Source organism: Bufo gargarizans, chromosome 5 (assembly GCF_014858855.1).
Source record: "Bufo gargarizans isolate SCDJY-AF-19 chromosome 5, ASM1485885v1, whole genome shotgun sequence".
Classification (NCBI taxonomy): Eukaryota; Metazoa; Chordata; class Amphibia; order Anura; family Bufonidae; genus Bufo; species Bufo gargarizans.
In genome coordinates, this window is record NC_058084.1 from 29754374 (window position 1) to 29777439 (window position 23066).

The window sequence follows — 23066 nt, forward strand, 5'->3', positions numbered from 1 at the left end:
ATTCCTGAGAGTTGCCATCAAAAGAGGCGGAAACATTTTGCAGTACCAGTTCAGAGCTCTTCCCTTCGGGTTATGTTCAGCCCCGAGGATATTCACAAAGATAGCAGTACTTCGCCTGAGGGGGATCCAAATCTTCCCATACCTAGACGACTGGTTGCTGGTAGCCGGTACAGAGAAACTCCTGCATCAACATCTGGAACAGACGGTGGACCTCTTACAATCTGTGGGTTTCCTAATAAATTGGGAAAAATCAGATACGGTCCCAGCAACATCCAAGATCTTCCTGGGGTTTCTAGTAAACACTGTCACCATCAAGCTCTATCTTCCTATGCCAAAGGTGGAAGCACTGAAGAAGGAGATAAAAACTCTGATGTCCCTCCACTCCCCTTCAGTACGAAGGGTTATGAAAACTCTGGGTCATATGACGTCAGTTTCAGAAGCTGTCCCTTGGGCAAATATCCACAGCAGGGATCTTCAGATGAATATGCTGCGAGCTTGGCGACTCTCCAGACTTAGTTTGGACGCGAGAATAAGGCTGAATCCAGCGACAATTCGGTCCCTCAGATGGTGGTTACGCACAGAAAATTTTGTCAAAGGAAAGAGCTGAAAGTTCCTGTCTCCGATGATCATAACTACGGATGCCTCCGGCCAAGGATGGGGAGCCCTTCTTCTGAACAAGTGGGTGCAAGGCCTCTGGACGCACGAGGACAGGATGAAATCCTCGAACTACAAAGAGCTGAAGGCGGTTCTGTTGGCTCTTCGCCACTTCAAGTCCGATATAGTGGGGAGATCCGTTCTGATCCGTTCGGACAACTTGACTACCGTATTCTACCTGAACAAACAGGGAGGTACGAGGAGCGGACTTCTTCTGGGGCTGTGCAAAACTATTTTCAGCTGGGCGGAATCACACCTGCTGGAACTAAAAGCAGGGCATATCAGGGGCTGCTGCAATACGCAAGCGGATCATCTGAGCAGGAAGACGGTGAACCAAGCCGAATGGGAGCTCAATCAGTCCGTTTTTCACCAAATTACAGAGAAGTGGGGCTCTCCTGCATGGGATCTGATGGCGACAGCAGAGAACAGAAAATTGAGCAGGTTTTGTTCACTAACCAGCTTCGACAGTCCAACAGTGGTGGACGCCTTCTCCATGAGCTGGGAACGCCTATTAATCTATATATTTCCCCCGGTACCTCTCATCCCTAGAGTTCTTCGGAAAATAGCAGAGGAGAAGCCGACCTTCTCGGCCATTATGATCACGCCATTTTGGCCGAGAAGGTCGTGGTTTCCCCTTCTACTTCACTTGTCCAGAGGGAACTTCTGTATATAGGAGCAGTATTATAGTAGTTATATTCTTGTACATAGGAGCAGTATTATAGTAGTTATATTCTTGTATATAGGAGCAGTATTATAGTAGTTATATTCTTGCACATAGGAGAAGTATTATAGTAGTTATATTCTTGTACATAGGAGCAGTATTATAGTAGTTATATTCTTGTACATAGGAGCAGTATTATAGTAGTTATATTCTTGTACATAGGAGCAGTATTATAGTAGTTATATTCTTGTACATAGGAGGCAGTATTATAGTAGTTATATTCTTGTACATAGGAGCAGTATTATAGTAGCTATATTCTTGTACATAGGAGCAGTATTATAGCAGTTATATTCTTGTACATAGGAGCAGTATTATAGTAGTTATATTCTTGTACATAGGGGCAGTATTATAGTAGTTATATTCTTGTACACAGGAGCAGTATTATAGTAGTTATATTCTTGTACATAGGAGCAGTATTATAGTAGTTATATTCTTGTACATAGGAACAGTGTTATAGCAGTTATATTCTTGTACATAGGAGCAGTATTATAGTAGTTATATTCTTGTACATAGGGGCAGTATTATAGCAGTTATATTCTTGTACATAGGAGCAGTATTAGAAGCATTGTTTAGTAACAGTGTGACTTCTGTTTCTTGCATAAAACCAGATCATCTTGTACTTGGCATTATGGTGCCGTTGTCTATTGAACCAGACTTTCATATGTGGTTGGAGTAAAGATTGAAGACTTTTCTAGTTCTTCCTCTGTCTCTTGTCCCTAGCCTCTCTTAACCCCATTTTTGTGCCATTCCTAATATCTCGGTGCAGCTTTAGATCAAGATGCCATAGGACAAAATGAACACATGGAACTTAATTGTTTAAAAGCTGCCAATAAAGCGGGAACCTTGCATAAAATATTAAACCTCCTTCTGCTGTCATAAAGAAGACACTTCAGAGTCAGGTGCACAGACCTGAGTGCACGTCCCTCATCTTCACTCCACTTTGTCCTTGTACCATCGCCATCAAAAATGCAGATAAACTGAAGTTTGGGCGGTGATGAAAGATGCATGAGTCCTATCTTCTTCCTATAACATCCATGCCCATCTGTCACCTCATCTCCCACAATTGTCTATGCAACAGTGACTTACGAAGGGACGCGGAATGCGAATGTCAACTGCTTGCCTGGAGAGCCATATAAATAACGTACAATGGAGCATTTGTAAGCACTGACCTCATGAAATGCAATTACCGAACTGGTGACTACAAGGCTGGGACACTGCTAAGCCCTGCTGACCATGACGGGTTAAATATCGGACAAACTACAAGCCCCATCATAAAAGCTGCACAACCCAAACATTATAACGAGACTCACCCCCCCCCCCCCCCTTATAATGCACCTTCTGTTCAGCATCTTCGCTGCATAAATCTGCCTGCAGGCAATACCTCTGCTATATAAATACTCCATGATGTCTTTCCAAGGTATTACCTAGGGATGTGTAGCCAGATCAGAAGCTACAATTATATAGATGATTCCATATTGTGAGATGCAGGCCTATTGCCCAGGAGAGGTGACGGGCTGTGTCTTGTGCGGCAGCGTGCAGCATGGCGCAGGCAGTGAGCAAACTTCACCCTACTGCAGGGAAGAGCCTTGCATCATCCACAGCAGAATCAATGACAACAGGAAAATATATTAAACATATATGTATTTATTTAGTCGCCAGGTCACTCAACGTCTGCGTGATCCTCCCTCTGTCAGTGCATCCTGGCGGCCAATCACAGACCGAGACCCATCATCCGCGCCGTGCTGCAGTGCATCTGAATGGCCAGTGCACTAAACCTACCACATCCTTCACCGTAACCTGGAGCACAGGCTTCCCGAAAATCACCTTTGGCTTTATGTAACTCTTCAATCACAGTTCAATACACTATTTTCCCCGATTCACCCGGACTGCCGGAGGAGCCATGTCATTGATGATGATGCGTAGGCCTCCTCCAGCAGTCCGTGCTGCTGTAGATTTTGGTCATTACTTATGGCATCATACCCTCACCATGACATATTTTCATAAAAGTGTCAAGGGAAGCACAAAATGCCAATTGCAACTAGAAAAGTTGGAATGGCATTGAAAAACAGCCGTAGGGGGAATGTATTTCCCCTTTGTTTTTTAAGTCTTTACAATTTTTAAAGGGGTTTACCAGGACTTTAATACTGATGACCTATCCTCAGGATAGGTCATGAATACCAGATCGGCGGGGGTCCGAGGGTCAGCTGGTTGAAGAAAAGGTGCCAGTGCTGCTTCCTCTTCATTGTTTACCTGCTCGTCGTCGACATCACAGGGGTGATCGGTGTAATTACAAGTATGGCGTCTCCATTCACTTCTATGGACGGCTCCCTCCTATACACTTGAAGTGAATGGGACAGCTTCGTTTTAGAGATCAACCGATTATCGGAAGTACTGATATTATCGATAGTGCAGCGCAGGCCGGAGAACACAGGGGAGCGTGACATCGGACCTGGAGATGAAGAGGAGCCGTGGCGCAGGAGAGGTGAGGAGTTTTTTTTATTTTATTCATCTGAGATCTAATAGGGGTTAAATAAAGTCTGATCTTAGGTCTGATAGGGGTTAAAGTCTGATCTGAGGTCTGATAGGGGTTAAATATAGTCTGATCTGAGTTCTGATAGGGGATAAATAAAGTCTGATCTGAGGTCTGATAGGGGTTAAATAAAGTCTGATCTGAGGTCTGATAGGGGATAAATAAAGTCTGATCTGAGGTCTGATAGGGGTTAAAGTCTGATCTGAGGTCTGATAGGGGTTAAATAAAGTCTGATCTGAGAGTCCAATAGGGGTTAATTAAAGTCTGATAGGGGTTAAAGTCTGATCTGAGGTCTCATAGGGGATAAATAAAGTCTGAGCTGAGGTCTGATAGGGGTTAAATAAAGTCTGATCTGAGGTCTGATAGGGGTTAAATAAAGTCTGATCTGAGGTCTGATAGAGGATAAATAAAGTCTGATCTGAGGTCTGATAGGGGTTAAATAAAGTCTGATCTGAGGTCTGATAGGGGTTAAATAAAGTCTGATCTGAGGTCTGATAGGGGATAAATAAAGTCTGATCTGAGGTCTCATAGGGGATAAATAAAGTCTGATCTGAGGTCTGATAGGGGTTAAAGTCTGATCTGAGGTCTGATAGGGGTTAAATAAAGTCTGATCTGAGGTCTGATAGGGGTTAAATAAAGTCTGATCTGAGGTCTGATAGGGGATAAATAAAGTCTGATCTGAGGTCTGAAGGGGTTAAATAAAGTCTGATCTGAGGTCTGATAGGTGATAAATAAAGTCTGATCTGAGGTCTGATAGGGGTTAAAGTCTGATCTGAGGTCTGATAGGGGTTAAATAAAGTCTGATCTGAGGTCTAATAGGGGTTAATTAAAGTCTGATAGGGGTTAAAGTCTGATCTGAGGTCTCATAGGGGATAAATAAAGTCTGATCTGAGTTCTGATAGGGGTTAAATAAAGTCTGATCTGAGGTCTGATAGGGGTTAATTAAAGTCTGATAGGGGTTAAAGTCTGATCTGAGGTCTGATAGGGGATAAATAAAGTCTGATCTGAGGTCTGATAGGGGTTAAAGTCTGATAGGGGTTAAATAAAGTCTGATCTGAGGTCTAATAGGGGTTAAATAAAGTCTGATCTGAGGTCTGATAGGGGTTAAATAAAGTCTGATCTGAGGTCTGATAGGGGTTAAATAAAGTCTGATCTGAGGTCTGATAGGAGTTAAATAAAGTCTGATCTGAGGTCTGATAGGGGTTAAAGTCTGATCTGAGGTCTGATAGGGGTTAAAGTCTGATCTGAGGTCTGATAGGGGTTAAATAAAGTCTGATCTGAGGTCTAATAGGGGTTAAATAAAGTCTGATCTGAGGTCTGATAGGGGTTAAATAAAGTCTGATTTGAGGTCTAATAGGGGTTAATTAAAGTCTGATCTGAGGTCTGATAGGGGTTAATAAAGTCAGAGAGGGGGGATGGTGTGGAAATTTGCATTTGGCACTAGTATATTATAAATGTAAATTGACTACCAACTAAGGGCTTTATTAATTTATAATTTACTGTACATTTATAATATACTAGCGCCAAATGCACCACCTAATGTAATATATATTGGCAGGAGCAGACAACACGCAGTCTGCAGGGGGGCTGTGTACAAAAAACAGTAAGGGGGTCATTTACTAACTGGCGTATCTCTTATTGCGCAGATTACAACGCAAAGGTTATTTGCACGCCGATTTGCGACTTTTCCCCGCTCACGCCGGGTCTAAAAAAATGGCCGTGATGTGGATCAGCAGTGCATGGTAAAAAGAAAATATAAAGGATAGATACGACTTTTCCTCCTTTTTGAATTCACTCCTGGTTTTTGGCTTCCAAAACTGCACGCAGAAACCTGACTGTGTGGCCAACCCTAAGGACCTGTTCACATAACATTTTTGGCGCGGTTTTTATTTTGTTTTCCACGCCAGAAAATGCTTTTAAAAAGCTTCACATTCATTTCAATAGGAGCGTGCAAAAAAAAATGTGGGGAAAAAAGAATCAGCAGACGCTACTATCTTGGAGTTGATTCTCTGTTTGAAACAAATGGGAAAAAAAACGCACCAAATCCACGCAGGAAATCAGCGCGGATTCCGGGCTGATTTCTTTCAGCATGTTTTTAAAAATCCATTTAAGAGATCGGAAATCAAGATTATTTACAAACTTGCTACATTTCATTTTCGATACATTGTATCCATGAAGAAAAGTTGCAAAATGATAAACACTCTTCAACGTAAATGTTTCCGACTCTATTAGAGAATTCCTCGAAGCCCGTCTCTGCCTCGTCTGCGGCCCCCCATTGCAGCACCAGTAGGACCGGACATGGCGCCACCATCTCACCGCCGCTTTTCCACAGTTTCTCCAGCCCCGGTTGTGTATTCCCGCACAGCAGAACTAATCAGAGGCGTCTAATGACGGGAAGCGCACAGACCTGTTATTATTTTCCGCTCGCTGTCATCAGGCCCCTCTCTCCCGCGCTCTCTCCTGCCTGGAATAATTAAGATTAGTCTTTACGTTCCATCGCTCTCTTATCTCCCACTTCACAGCAAACTCCTCGTGGCTCAGTGAAAGGCTGTCAAGCAGCTCAACGGGCCTAAGAGTGAGGCGTTTAGAAATGAAAGTGCGCCAGCCGGCACCGCGCTATTAAAATCCATCGGGAAGAGCCGGAGTGAAGCGATGTTGTGCCTCATAATACAGGACGCCGCGAAGAGGAGATCTCCTATGGAGAGCGAGAGGAGATGAAACATCCGAAAAGAAAGGAGATGGCGTCACATTATTATTTCCTCCAGCCTCGAGGCTCCGCAGCGGCACGTCCACCGTGACAGCACGAAACAGACGACTGAAAGAATCACAAAATACAGCGCCAAACTTTATACCTCGCAACACGCAACGCGGTATACAGGACAGTTCCATCAGGGGGATCAGAACCAGACGTGGAACAGAAGCTGGTGAACAGGAGAGGGGGGGTGACCTAGCTACACGCCATAAGGAGGTCAGCCAGCAGCACAGAGGATTTCAGGAGAGGAGTGTGCTGGTCTTTTTGGAGATCACAGAATGCGCACCACCGTAGTTTCTGTTTCTTTGTGGATGGGAGGAGGACCCATTCATTTCAATGACGCCGCAAAATATTCGGGCAGTACGCTGTGTGCTGTCCGCATCCGTATGTCCGCTCGGTGGTCCCGCAAAAAAATTGAATGTGCCCTATTCTAGTCCGTTTTGCGAACAAGAACAGGTATTTGTAATACATTGCGGGGCCTGTGGAAGGGGAAAATGCGAAAAGCACATGGTAGATATCCGTGTTTTGCAGATCCGCAAAATTGGAGAAGGTCGTGTGTATGAGGCCTGAGAGTTACATAGTGGAAGCAGCCAGCAGCACAGAGTATGTCAGGAGAGAAGTGTGCTGATTTTGTGGATGGTCACAGACTGAGAAATACTTAGTGGAACAGGCAGAGTCTCACGGCAGCACAGAGTATTTCTGGAGAAGTGTGTTGTCTCAGATTTGAATAGTAGAAGGAGCAGGATCCTCCCAGCGGCACAGAGCATTTCAGGAGAGGAGTGCGCTAATCTTGTGGAGGTCACAGACTGAGAGTTATATAGTGAAAGGAGCAGGATCCTGCCAGCAGCACAGAGCATTTCAGGAGAGGAGTGCGCTGATCTTGTGGAGGTCACAGACTGAGAGTTACATAATGGAAGGAGCAGTATCCTCCCAGCAGCACAGAGGATTTCAGGAGAGGAGTGTGCTGATCTTGTGGGAGGTCACAGGCTAAGAGTTATATAGTGGAAGAAGCAGGATCCTCCCAGCAGCACAGAGTATTTTAGGATAGGAATGTACTGCTACTGTGTGAGGTCACAGACTGAGAAACACTTAGTGGAACACGCAGAGTCTCCCAGCAGCACAGAGTATTTTAGGACAGGAGTGTGCTGGTTTGGTTAGGGGCAGTGAATGTGCACTTACCAGAGGTGGTTGACCTTACAGGAAGCGATAGGGACAGGGTTCTCAGCGCCACAGAGTATTTCAGGAGACATTCTGAAGGAAAATGTGGCGGGTCACAGACTGACAATATAGACAATATAAAATGAGGCGATAGAACAGCCAGGCCTCCCCTGGACCTGAGAGCCCAGGTAGGTGGTACTCCACACATAATAACAGAGAGCGATGATCTGCAGATCTCACAGACCCATATTGTATTCACAACAGATTTCATGAAAATAAATATATTCTTTTAGAACTTGATGGCAGCAACGCATCTCAAAAACGGACAGGGGCGACAAAAGGGCCAGTTCTTATGACTGAGTTTGAAAAGCACACCTAAAAAATCAGCGCAGAGTCCGTGCATTTTGTTTTTTTACATGAAAAAACATGCTTTTTTGTGCGTTTTTTGAAGTGCGCTTTTGTTGCGTTCTTTTTACGTGTCTTTAGCTAACCAATGGGTGTTCACTTCATTACAAAGCTGCATTTTTAGCTTGAGGTTTTTGACGCGGATCTGTATAAAAAAATGCACTGAAACCTCACAAAAAACTTACATGGAGCTGTTTTTTCTGCTTACTATTCGTTACAATGGGACATTCAGCGCTGCTTCTGTTTTACACGCTTCTTTTAAAGGGAACCTGTCACCATGAAAACGCAATGTAATCTACAGGCGGCGGGTTATAGAGCAGGAGGAGCTGAGCAGACTGATATAGAGTGTTATGGGAAAAAAATTCAGTAAAACTTGTATTTATTTGCTCATTCTGAGCTCTGAAGTCCAGGAGACGGTCCTATCAGTGATTGACAGCTCTCTCTATGAGGAGACGGTCCTATCAGTGATTGACAGCTCTCTCTATGAGGAGACGTTCCTATCAGTTATTGACAGCTCTCTCTATGAGGAGACGGTCCTATCAGTGATTGACAGCTCTCTCTATGAGGAGACGGTCCTATCAGTTATTGACAGCTCTCTCTATGAGGAGGCGGTCCTATCAGTGATTGACAGCTCTCTCTATGAGGAGGCGGTCCTATCAGTTATTGACAGCTCTCTCTATGAGGAGACGGTCCTATCAGTGACTGACAGTTCTCCCTATGAGGAGGCGGTCCTATCAGTGATTGACAGCTCTCTCTATGAGGAGACGGTCCTATCAGTGATTGACAGCTCTCTCTATGAGGAGGCGGTCCTATTAGTGATTGACAGCTCTCTCTATGAGGAGACGGTCCTATCAGTGATTGACAGCTCTCTCTATGAGGAGACGGTCCTATCACTGACAGCTCTCTCTATGAGGAGACGGTCCTATCAGTGACTGACAGCTCTCTCTATGAGGAGACGGTCCTATCAGTGATTATCAGCTCTCTCTATGAGGAGGCGGTCCTATCAGTGACTGACAGTTCTCCCTATGAGGAGGCGGTCCTATCAGTGACTGACAGCTCTCTCTATGAGGAGGCGGTCCTATCAGTGACTGACAGCTCTCTCTATGAGGAGGCGGTCCTATCAGTGATTGACAGCTCTCTCTATGAGGAGGCGGTCCTATCAGTAATTGACAGCTCTCTCTATGAGGAGGCGGTCCTATCAGTGATTGACAGCTCTCTCTATGAGGAGACGGTCCTATCACTGACAGCTCTCTCTATGAGGAGGCGGTCCTATCAGTGATTGACAGCTCTCTCTATGAGGAGGCGGTCCTATCAGTGACTGACAGCTCTCTCTATGAGGAGGCAGTTCTCTCTATGAGGAGGCGGTCCTATCAGTGATTGGCAGCTCTCTCTATGAGGAGACGGTCCTATCAGTGACTGACAGCTCTCTCTATGAGGAGGCGGTCCTATCAGTGATTGACAGATCTCTCTATAAGGAGGCGGTCCTATCAGTGATTGACAGCTCTCTCTATGAGGAGGCGGTCCTATCAGTGATTGACAGCTCTCTCTATGAGGAGGCGGTCCTATCAGTGATTGACAGCTCTCTCTATGAGGAGGCGGTCCTATCAGTGATTGACAGCTCTCTCTATGAGGAGGCGGTCCTATCCCTGACAGCTCTCTCTATGAGGAGGCGGTCCTATCAGTCATTGACAGCTCTCTCTATGAGGAGGCGGTCCTATCAGTCATTGACAGCTCTCTCTATGAGGAGGCGGTCCTATCAGTGATTGACAGCTCTCTCTATGAGGAGGCGGTCCTATCAGTGATTGACAGCTCTCTCTATGTGAAGGCGGTCCTATCAGTGATTGACAGCTCTCTCTATGAGGAGCTGGTCCTATCAGTGATTGACAGCTCTCTCTATGAGGAGGCGGTCCTATCAATGATTGACAGCTCTCTCTATGTGGAGGCGGTCCTATCAGTGACTGACAGCTCTCTCTATGAGGAGGCGGTCCTATCAGTGATTCACAGCTCTCTCTATGAGGAGGCGGTCCTATCAGTGATTCACAGCTCTCTCTATGAGGAGGCGGTCCTATCAGTGATTGACAGCTCTCTCTATGAGGAGGCGGTCCTATCAGTGATTGACAGCTCTCTCTATGTGGAGGCGGTCCTATCAGTGATTGACAGCTCTCTCTATGAGGAGGCGGTCCTATCAGTGATTGACAGCTCTCTCTATGTGGAGGCGGTCCTATCAGTGATTGACAGCTCTCTCTATGTGGAGGCGGTCCTATCAGTGATTGACAGTTCTCCCTATGAGGAGGCGGTCCTATCAGTGATTGACAGCTCTCTCTATGAGGAGGCGGTCCTATCAGTGATTGACAGCTCTCTCTATGTGGAGGCGGTCCTATCAGTGATTGACAGCTCTCTCTATGAGGAGGCGGTCCTATCAGTGATTGACAGCTCTCTCTATGAGGAGGCGGTCCTATCAGTGATTGACAGCTCTCTCTATGAGGAGGCGGTCCTATCAGTGATTGACAGCTCTCTCAGAATAAACTCATTTGTGGGTAAAGATACATAAGTGCAATTCATTAGTAGTTATCGTAAATGCCAAGCAAGTGTGGTGGATAATAGTTAACCATTGCAGTACCTGTGGTCGGGGCACAAGAGAGATCATCTGGATGTGGACGCCAGTCTGGCGTGCCGCATATTTATCGGGGAGCTAGAATGTAGCGTCTCCCGAGAGATCACGTGGTTTGGTTACCGCCCCTCCATGGGGTAGAGACTTGTTCCAAAACTTGAAACCGTAGAGATGAAGCATGATGGTTGTATTCCGGTGTAACATTACATTACCCTACTTTGTGAGATTTCCCTACCTCGTAAATTCTGGTCGCACCAGAAATGATGTGAGGAGGCGTGCGGGGTTGTGCCGATATGCGCATGCGCAAAACGACGGTTTAGGGAAATCTCACAGCGGAGTTCAACTGGACACTTGGACACTGCGCATGCTCCAGAGAGCCTCACCAGCCTTAGAGTAGGGAAAAATTACGGCTTAGTGCGCAAGTGCGGCTACTTACAGAACATCCATCCGATCTCCGCGCCTGCGCAGTGTGGGGGTAGGGAGATCTGATGGCCATTTTTTCTGTTAAATAAAACTCCTGTACGTTGGGATACGCTTGAGACAGTATGTGCCACTGCCGTCTGATGGCGTGTTGGATTTTAGGTGCGAGAGGGTGGTGAGTCAGGTACATAGTATTCGATAGGATGAGGCATTCTGTGTACCTTCAGTATGTAGTCTCCTGGGCTCCTGTTGGAGTGAGTGTTCAGGGTATCCTCGTGTGAGAACTTCAATAGCATCTCCTCCTTTCTTTTGTCCAATGTGGACGAATTAGTAACAATTCTTTCTAACCTTGTCAATTGTGATCTAGGTAATGACATCTTGGTGGCTTTTGGATGGTGGCTTGTATAGTGTAAGGTAGGTGTGCTTCTGTCGGTAGGTTTGCTGTACAAATCAAACTCTATCTGGCCCTGTTCATCTTTGAGAATAAGAATGTCAAGGAAACGAATTGAGCGAGCATCAATCTGGACAGTAAAACCCAGTTCAGGGTATGCAGTTGCAAGAAAAAGTATGTGAACCCAGGGGCGTAGCTATAGGGGGTGCAGAGGTAGCAGTCGCTACCAGGCCCAGGAGCCTGAGGGGCCCAAAGACCCTTGTGCTGCATAAGACACTGGCATTATAGAAAGTGCATGCTGGTCAATTTACACCACTGGCTGGAGGGAAGGGGTTAGGTCAAGAATTTGGCATGAGGTGGTGCCCTTTCAATGTTTGCCTCAGGCAGCAGGAAGGCTAGGTGCTCCCCTGCCCCTTGCCAACAAGCACTGAGGGACGGGGGCCCAAGCTGAACTCTTGCACCAGGGCCCATGAGCTTTTAGCTATGCCCTTGTGTGAACCCTTTGGAATGATATGGATTTCTGCACAAATTGGTCATAAAATGTGATCTGGGGTTATATACCATCTAGATAGCAATTTGTAGCTATTTTCCTGAATCCTAAGACATCTAGAAGGTTTGGCGGAAGACAAGAACAATTTGGGGAGTATGTTTAGGGGTATGTCCCTGTTTAGGTCTTTCTCCCAGTGTCGGATGAAGGATGGCTTAACTAATAAGGGAGTTGCTCATATATATTCAAAATCAGTAATGAGATATGCCACACTGAAGTGCAGATCTCCCTGTAAGGCCCTACTTGCCTGGTTGGGTGAGAAGGACCCTCCCTTCTCCACTTTCCTTTCCAACTATTGATTGCAGCAAGACTACTTGCACCCAGATTCTGGCGGCAAACCTCTCTTCCTTCTATTGCACAATGGAAGCAGAAGATTGATCAGTTATATCGTTTCGAGGAAATTTCCTCTTGGGAATCTGGGACCCATGCTCATTTTGAGAAAAAATGGTACCTATGGACAGTCCATAGATTTGCAACTTCGCACTTGGATCTAATCTAGTGGCTATTTATTTTTCCTTTCCTTTCTGGCATGCTATACTTGAATATATCTGTGTTCCTTCCCTGAATACTGCTTCCAGACTTCTTATTGTATGCCATATTTGCCCGGGACAGAGATGGTGACTGTTACATACTTCTTGTTACGTATGTTTCAACTATCTGCTATGCATAGTCCCTCAAGAATACATAACTCGCATTTTACTCCTTGCCTCATCTTGTGCAACGTGTCACGACTAAATGTGGACCCCTTTGACGCTGTTATATGTATACTGTCGTCTTAACCTGTACCAAGTTACCTTGTTTTGGTAGTCATTGCTCATGTCTACTGACAAAAATAATAAAAAAACTTTGTAATAAATGTGATCTGATCTTCATCTAAGTCACAACAATAGACAATCACAGTCGGCTTAACCTAATAACACACAAAGAATTAAATCTTACCATGTTTTTATTGAACACACCATGTAAACATTCACAGTGCAGGTGGAAAAAGTATGTGAACCCTTGGATTTAATAACTGGTTGAACCTCCTTTGGCAGCAATAACTTCAACCAAACGTTTCCTGTAGTTGCAGATCAGACGTGCACAACGGTCAGGAGTAATTCTTGACCATTCCTCTTTACAGAACGGTTTCAGTTCAGCAATATTCTTGGGATGTCTGGTGTGAATCGCTTTCTTGAGGTCCTGCCGCAGCATCTCCATCGGGTTGAGGTCAGGACTCTGACTGGGCCGCTCCAGAAGGCGTATTTTCTTCTGTTTAATAGTGATGAGCGGCAGGGGTCATATTCGAACTCGCGATATTTCGCGAATATTTTGTAGAATATTCGTCGAATATTCGCAAATTTGAAAATTCACAATTTTTTTTACTCGAAAAATCGGCAAGGTAATGATTGTGTAATATGCGAAATTAGAATTTTCGGATTCAAATTTTTTATTGCGAATTTTTCAACTTACAACTATTAGACAAAGAAGATTATAGCACTATATTAGCTAAATTGCTCTATATTCGTTTTTTTCGAATATTCGCTATTTTGCTATAACTTAGTTTTTTCGAATATTCGTAATATTCTAAAACAAGAATATATAGCAATATAGCGAATATTCAAAAAAAACGAATATAGAGCAAAATTCGCAAACACTACTACTCCTAAAGTCAAGTATATTGCAGCCTTCTTATTGGCCCACAAGCTAGAAGCAGGGAGGGATCATGTGTTCTGATTTAAAAAAATAAATCGAATAAAAAAAAAAGGGGAAAAAAAATTCTAATATTCGAAATTACGAATATATATAACTATATTCGAAATATTTGCGAATTTCCGAAGTACCTATATTCGCGATAAAAATTCAAAATTCAAATATTCGTGATCAACACTACTGTTTAAGCCATTCTGTTGTTGATTTACTTCTATGCTTTGGGTCGTTGTCCTGTTGCAACACCCATCTGCTGTTGAGCTTCAGCTGGTGGACAGATGGCCTTAAAGGGAGCTCCTGACTCTCCCCGCCTACCTGCTGCTTATTGACAGTGTTTTCCATATGAATCAGCAGCAGGTGGGCAGGGGAGTGGCTATAGATCTGAATTTAAAAAACGCTGGACTCACTGACATCACGCTGGACTCAAATCAGCTCATTAGCATGCGGCATGTGGCATCTTTGTGTGTATATTATGAGGTAATATTTCAAATGACCCACTGGACCCAGGCGGTCAAAGATAATGTTTCAATAGTCAGAAGACTATAATTTCCTGTTTCTAGTCTTTTAAAATATAAATGTAAAGGATCTCCTGACACCCCGACTGCGTACCTCCGTTGATGGATGCTCCCAGTGCCTCCCGAGGACTCCAAGCACTCCGCTCGACATCGATGCCACCACAGGAACCAGGAACAGGAACAGCTCTTACAAGAGCTAGAAGTAAAGAAGTTAACCCTTTAGGTGTTCCACAAGAATTAAAGGAAAATGGAGATGACATTTCTAAATTTCACCTTTTTGGCAGATTTTCCATTTGTACCCCATGTTTCCATTTGTTAGGTGGCTTTTTTGGCACTGTTTTTATTTTTTTTACGGTGTTCATCTGAGGGGTTAGTTCATGTGATATTTTTATAGAGCTGGTTGTATCGGATGCAGCAATACCTAATATGTATACTTTTTATTTCACTTTAACACAATAAAAGCATTTTTGAAACCCCAAAAATTTTGTTTTAATGTCTCCATGTTCTGATAGCTATAGTTTTTTTTATTTATTTTATTTTAGCGATTTTCTTATGTAGGTACTAATTTTTTGTGGGATGAGGTAACGGTTGTATTGGTACCATTTTGTGGGACATATGCCTTTTTGATCACTTTTTGTGATGTAAGGTGACAAAAATGGCTTTTTTTTACACAGTTTTTATTTATTTATTTTATCAGACAGGGTGGATCATGTGATATATTTATAGAGCCGTTCGTCATGGATGTGGAAATACTAAATATGTCTATTTTATTTAAAATTTTCTATTTTTAACATTTTATTTTATTTTTTTACATTTGAAACCTTTTATTTTATTTTTTAACACTTAAATTTTTTTTATTTTACGCTTCCATTTGAATCCTTTTTTTTTTTAACACATCGAGGGTTAACAACCAAACAAAACTCAATATTTATTATTACCCTGATTCTTTGGTTTACAGAAACACCCCACATTTAGTGGTAAACTGCTGTATGGGCACACGGCAGGGCGCAGAAAAAAAGGAGCGCCGTATGGTTTTAGGAAAGCTGATTTTGCTGGACTGGTTTTTAGATGCCATGTTCCATTTGAAGCCCCCTGATGCACCCTTACAGTAGAAACTCCAAAAAAGTGACCCCATTTTGGAAACTAGGGGATAAGGTGCCAGTTTTATTGGTACTATTTTGGGGTACATATGATTTTTAATTGCTCTATATTAAGTTTTTTGTAAGGCAACAAAAAAATTGTGGTTTTGGCACAGTTTTTATTTTTTAAAACATTCATCTGACAGGGTAGATCATGTGCTATTGTTAGAGAGCAGGTTGTGTACGGACACAATGATATCAAATATGTCTACTTTTACTTTTTTGTTTTTAGTTTTACATAAAGCATTTTTGGAAAAAAAATATGTTTTTGTGTCTCCATTTTCTGAATGCCATATATATTTTTTTTTTTCTTCCGATCGTCTTGTGCAGGGCTCGTTTTTTGTAAGAAGAGTTGACGTTTTTATTGGTACCATTTTTGGGTACATAGGATTTTTTGATCATTCGTTATTACACTATATGGGGCAAGATGACCAAAAAATTGGTTGTTTTAGCACAGTTTTTATTTATTTTTACAGCGTTCACTTGAGGGGTTCGGTCATGTGACATTTTTATATACCAGATCGTTACGGACGTGGCAAAACCTAATATGTATACTTTTTCTTATTTATTTAAGTTTTACACAATAATAGCATTTTTGAAACAAAAAAATGATGTTTTAGTGTTTCCATCATCTGAGAGCCATAGCTTTTTTATTTTTTGTCTTAGTTAGGATCTTATTTTTTGCGGGATGAGTTCACAGTTTGATTGGTACTATTTTGGGGGGGCATACGCCTTTTTGATCGCTTGGTGTTGCACTTTATGTGATGTTAGGTGGCTTTTTTGGCACTGTTTTTATTTTTTTTATGGTGTTCATCTGAGGGGTTAGTTCATGTGATATTTTTATAGAGCTGGTTGTATCGGACGCAGTAATACCTAATATGCATACTTTTATTTATTTATTTCACTTTAACACAATAAAAGCATTTTTGAAACCCCAAAAATTTTGTTTTAATGTCTCCATGTTCTGAGAGCTATAGTTTTTATTTTTTATTTTATTTTCTTATGTAGGTGCTCATTTTTTGTGGGATGAGGTGACGGTTGTATTGGTACCATTTTGTGGGACATATGCCTTTTTGATCACTTTTTGTGATGTAAGGTGACAAAAATGGCTTTTTTTTACACAGTTTTTATTTATTTATTTTATCAGTTTATCAGACAGGGTGGATCATGTGATATATTTATAGAGCCGTTCGTCATGGATGTGGAAATACTAAATATGTCTATTTTATTTAAAAATTTCTATTTTTAACATTTTATTTTATTTTTTTGCATTTGAAACCTTTTATTTTATTTTTATTTTTTTGCATTTGTAACAGAGACACAGAAAAGGGCTGAGACAAAGTGGGGGCATGTCAGAGCTAGCCAAGATCCTGGGCCTGATAAAACAACTGCTTCTACACTGCTTCTGAACATCACAGGAGCCTCCTGTGTGTCTGTAAATGTGATTTATCCTTCCTTATCTGTTCTGTGAACTCCAGAGCTGAAAACAAACATAGCGCAAAGTAAGGGTAAGGACGTCACAGCAGTACAGAGCTGGCAGAAAGGAGATGCTCCCTGCTTCTGAGTGAAATGCACCTAGCTGTGCAGCTGAAACAGAGAATAATATGACTGAAACAAAACATTAGGGAAGAAGATTGTACAAAGAAGCGCAGCCATGGTTGCCCAGGCCAGTTGATACTAGTCGTGACGTCACTGGGCCAGTTGTAAACAGTGAGAAGGCCGCGGCGCTCCTGGAGTGCCGCTGCCTTCTCAAACAGCTGATCGTTGGAGGTCCCGGGTGTCGGACCACTGACGGTCATATGCTGATGATCTATCCAGAGGATAGATCATCAGTTAAAACAAACTGTAGAACCCCTTTAACTCTGACTCCTCTGTCCGATGTCATGGCGTATGGACAACACCCCCTCCGTACCATCAGGACCCCCTCAGCTGTAGACAACTCTGTCCAGGACCTGCAATGTGACCTAAGGTCCTGCTGCACATCATACGTTTTCTTAGAAGTAATAACGAGGTACCTTACAGGACCATAATATAACCATTAACATATATAACGGTACATTGATAATACCTTATCACATCATCAGCAGGCTTGTCATGTCCCACAATGCCATGTATAACGTACACAACAGGTGCATGTACATTTCACACCAATCGTTGAATACATCCACATCTTCCACCTGCATCGTCTCTAGTCATGAAATAATGGGGTGACAGATGTGGACACAAGACTGCGTTCTGCCGGTTGTACTGACGTCCATCATCACGACAGTCGGCAGCTGGTGGACATCTGACTGCAGAGTCTAAGAAAGACAATGAACCCATATTATGCCAATTAAAGGAAAATGGCCGTCACTGTAATTAATAGGCATAGGAACCCATGCGCAGCTCCCGTCCTGACCAACTCATATCTGCGCTGCAGCGGTGGTCATAACCCCTGGAAACGAGCCGTGTATAATACAATGGAGAAATTATTCAAGCCAGCAAAGGAGGCAATATGGACTATCACAATACATTAGGAAGCTCCTTGTATTAACTTTCTCTACATGATAAATGCCATTAGCTGAAGTGCGACAACCCCCTGTAAACATCTGGGGAGAGACCAACTGCTGGAGTTCAGGAGAAGAAGGTTGTCCCATTTTGTCTGATGTAGGATTCTAGCTGCTCAACAGTCCGGGGTCTTCTTTACCAGATTTTTCATTTTCTATTGGTGAAAGGTCTGGATTCAGGAAGGCCAGTTCAGCACCAGGACCATTCTTCTATGAAGCCATGCTGTTGTGATGGACGCAGTATGTGATCTTATTCAAATATGCAAGGCCTTCCCTGAATAATGAGATGTTGTCTGGATGGGAGTAGATGCTGTTATAAAACCTCTCTATACTGTTCAGCATTAATAGTGCCTTCCCAGATGTCTAACCTGCCCATGCCATCAGAGATACCGGCTTTTGAATTGTGCGCTGATAACAAGCTGGACAATCCCTCTCCTCTTGAGTCCGCAGAAGGCAGCCATGGTTTCCAAAGAGAATTTCGAATTCTGATTCATCTGACCACAGAACAGTTTTCCATTTTGCTTCAGTCCATATTAAAATCAGGAACATACAGTATAAGGAAACTACCAACGCGTTTCGGGCAGTTACATTCTGTACTTAGTCAGCCTGATTTTAATATGAAGAAGTAAGGTTTGCAGATTTTAGGACGTGGTGCCGGATTGGACTTGTTTTCTACAGTTTAACCGCAGCTGAGGCGGCATATACCTTGCACTGTCCCACATGGGGTCTGGACGCTGAGATATGGAGCAGAGAGCTGATTTGGTTTCCTATCTTATTTTTTCTGCACGTGGATTTCTCCAGATTCTCTGAATTTTTGGATGATATTATGTGCTGTAGATAGTCAGATATTCCAAATCTTTGCAATTTTAGATCGAGGAATATATTTCTTAAAGTGTACCTTAATTTTCAACCAAAAAAGTTTGCATAATTGCTGTGCTTCTTTGTACAATCTTCTTCCCTAATGTTTTGTTTCAGTCATATTATTCCCTGTTTCAGCTGCACAGCTAGGTGCATTTCACTCAGAAGCAGGGAGCATCTCCTTTCTGCCAGCTCTGTACTGCTGTGACGTCCTTTCCCTTACTTTTGCGCTATGTTTGTTTTCAGCTCTGGAGTTCACAGAACAGATAAGGAAGGATAAATCACATTTACAGACACACAGGAGGCTCCTGTGATGTTCAGAAGCAGTGTAGAAGCAGTTGTTTTATCAGGCCCAGGATCTTGGCTAGCTCTGACATGGCCCCACTTTGTCTCAGCCCTTTTCTGTGTCTCTGTTACCAGGGATGGATCTTGCCAGACAACAGGCAGTGGACTGCAAATTAGCCATGACTTTACAGCTTTTTTCAGGTAAATGCGGACAGAATCGAACCAAAGCACGTTCACAGAACCCGTCTCCTTCCTGAGCGGTATGATGGCTGGACATTCCCATCTTGTTTGTACTTGCATATAATTGTTTGTACAGATGAACGAGGCGCCTTCAGGGATCTGGAAATTGCACCCAAGGTTGAGCCAGACTTGTGCAAGTCCACAATTCTCTTCCTGATATCTTGGCTGATTTATTTAGACTTTCCAATGATGCTACGCAAAGAAGCAGAGAGTTTCAGGTGTGCATTTAAATGTCCCCCAAGGGTCTTGTATGACCTTATGGGAGGCGAAAAGTGTAAAATAAAAAAAATTAAGTGTTAAAAAAATAACATCGGACGGAGGAGTCAGAGTTAAAGGGGTTCTACAGTTTGTTTTAACTGATGATCTATCCTCTGGATAGATCATCAGCATATGACCGTCAGTGGTCCGACACCCGGGACCTCCAACGATCAGCTGTTTAAGAAGGCAGCGGCGCTCCAGGAGCGCCGTGGGCTTCTCACTGTTTACAACTGGCCCAGTGACATCACGACTAGTATCAACTGGCCTGGGCGCGGCTAAGCTCTGTTCACTTGAATGAAGCTTAGCCGCGCCCAGGCCAGTTGATGCTAGTTGTGACGTCACTGGGCCAGCGGTAAACAGTGAGAAGGCGCTGGAGCGCCACGCCCTTCTCAAACAGCTGATCGGCGGGGGTCCTGGGTGTCGGACCCCCGCCGGTCAGATGCTGATGATCTATCCAGAGGATAGATCATCAGTTTAAACAAACTGCAGAACCCCTTTAAGGTGAGTCAGGACATCTCTGCCACAGACATAGACATACAACCGATACAGCAAGTTCAGGGTCTTATCAAGTAAGATTTTGGGATTTAGTTAGATTGATTTCATTCCTTGAGGTATTAGCTGGGGACAGTACAAGTATCGTTTAGTGTACTGTGTGTTCCTTTGTTGCAGCCAGACATTCACACCCATTAAGAATCTGTTTGCATAGCTAATCAATATTTAAAGCTACAGTACTCCTTTTTTCTAAAGTGCAGCTAACAGCCCAATTTATATCTATAAAATTCATATCTACCAGATGATGATTCTTATACATCATAGATGCACTGGACTCCGTCCAACTGTCCATCATGTTTCATACTGTACTGCTGCAGCTGCTTCAACTGCCATTACTACTACCCTGCACCGCCACACTTCTCCTGCCTTTTCCATCATGTTCCATACTGTACTGCTGCAGCTGGTACTACTGCCATTACTACTACCCCTGCACAGCAACTCATCTCCTGCCTTTTCCATCATGTTTCATACTGTACTGCTGCAGTTGGTACTACTGCCATTACTACTACCCCTGCACAGCAACTCATCTCCTGCCTTTTCCATCATGTTCCATACTGTACTGCTGCAGCTGCTACTACTGCCATTACTACTACCCCTGCACAGCCACACTTCTCCTGCCTTTTCCATCATGTTTCATACTGTACTGCTGCAGCTGCTATTACTGCCATTACTACTATCCCTGCACAGCAACTCATCTCCTGCCTTTTCCATCATGTTTCATACTGTACTGCTACAGCTGCTACTACTGCCATTACTACTACCCCTGCACAGCAACTCATCTCCTGCCTTTTCCATCATGTTTCATACTGTACTGCTGCAGCTGGTACTACTGCCATTACTACTACCCCTGCACAGCAACTCATCTCCTGCCTTTTCCATCATGTTTCATACTGTACTGCTGCAGCTGCTACTACTGCCATTACTACTACCCCTGCACCGCCACACTTCTCCTGCCTTTTCCATCATGTTCCATACTGTACTGCTGCAGCTGCTACTACTGCCATTACTACTATCCCTGCACAGCAACTCATCTCCTGCCTTTTCCATCATGTTTCATACTGTACTGCTGCAGCTGGTACTACTGCCATTACTACTACCCCTGCACAGCAACTCATCTCCTGCCTTTTCCATCATGTTTCATACTGTACTGCTGCAGCTGGTACTACTGCCATTACTACTACTCCTACACCGCCACACTTCTCCTGCCTTTTCCATCATGTTCCATACTGTACTGCTGCAGCTGCTACTACTGCCATTACTACTACCCCTGCACAGCAACTCATCTCCTGCCTTTTCCATCATGTTCCATACTGTACTGCTGCAGCTGGTACTACTGCCATTACTACTACCCCTGCACAGCAACTCATCTCCTGCCTTTTTTATCATGTTTCATACTGTACTGCTGCAGCTGGTACTACTGCCATTACTACTACTCCTACACCGCCACACATCTCCTGCCTTTTCCATCATGTTCCATACTGTACTGCTGCAGCTGCTACTACTGCCATTACTACTACCCCTGCACAGCAACTCATCTCCTGCCTTTTCCATCATGTTCCATACTGTACTGCTGCAGCTGGTACTACTGCCATTACTACTACCCCTGCACAGCAACTCATCTCCTGCCTTGTCTATCATGTTCCATACTGTACTGCTGCAGCTGCTACTACTGCCATTACTACTACCCCTGCACAGCAACTCATCTCCTGCCTTTTCCATCATGTTTCATACTGTACTGCTGCAGCTGGTACTACTGCCATTACTACTACCCCTGCACAGCAACTCATCTCCTGCCTTTTCCATCATGTTTCATACTGTACTGCTGCAGCTGGTACTACTGCCATTACTACTACTCCTACACCGCCACACATCTCCTGCCTTTTCCATCATGTTCCATACTGTACTGCTGCAGCTGCTTCAACTGCCATTACTACTACCCTGCACAGCAACTCATCTCCTGCCTTTTCCATCATGTTTCATACTGTACTGCTGCAGCTGCCACTACTGCCATTACTACTACCCCTGCACAGCAACTCATCTCCTGCCTTTTCCATCATGTTTCATACTGTACTGCTGCAGCTGCTACTACTGCCATTACTACTACTCCTACACAGCCACACATCTCCTGCCTTGTCTATCATGTTCCATACTGTACTGCTGCAGCTGCTACTACTGCCATTACTACTACTCCTGCACCGCCACACTTCTCCTGCCTTTTCCATCATGTTCCATACTGTACTGCTGCAGCTGCTTCAACTGCCATTACTACTACCCTGCACCGCCACACTTCTCCTGCCTTTTCCATCATGTTCCATACTGTACTGCTGCAGCTGCTACTACTGCCATTACTACTACCCTGCACCGCCACACTTCTCCTGCCTTTTCCATCATGTTCCATACTGTACTGCTGCAGCTGGTACTACTGCCATTACTACTACCCCTGCACAGCAACTCATCTCCTGCCTTTTCCATCATGTTTCATACTGTACTGCTGCAGTTGGTACTACTGCCATTACTACTACCCCTGCACAGCAACTCATCTCCTGCCTTTTCCATCATGTTCCATACTGTACTGCTGCAGCTGGTACTACTGCCATTACTACTACCCCTGCACAGCAACTCATCTCCTGCCTTTTCCATCATGTTCCATACTGTACTGCTGCAGCGGCTACTACTGCCATTACTACTACCCCTGCACAGCCACACTTCTCCTGCCTTTTCCATCATGTTTCATACTGTACTGCTGCAGCTGCTATTACTGCCATTACTACTATCCCTGCACAGCAACTCATCTC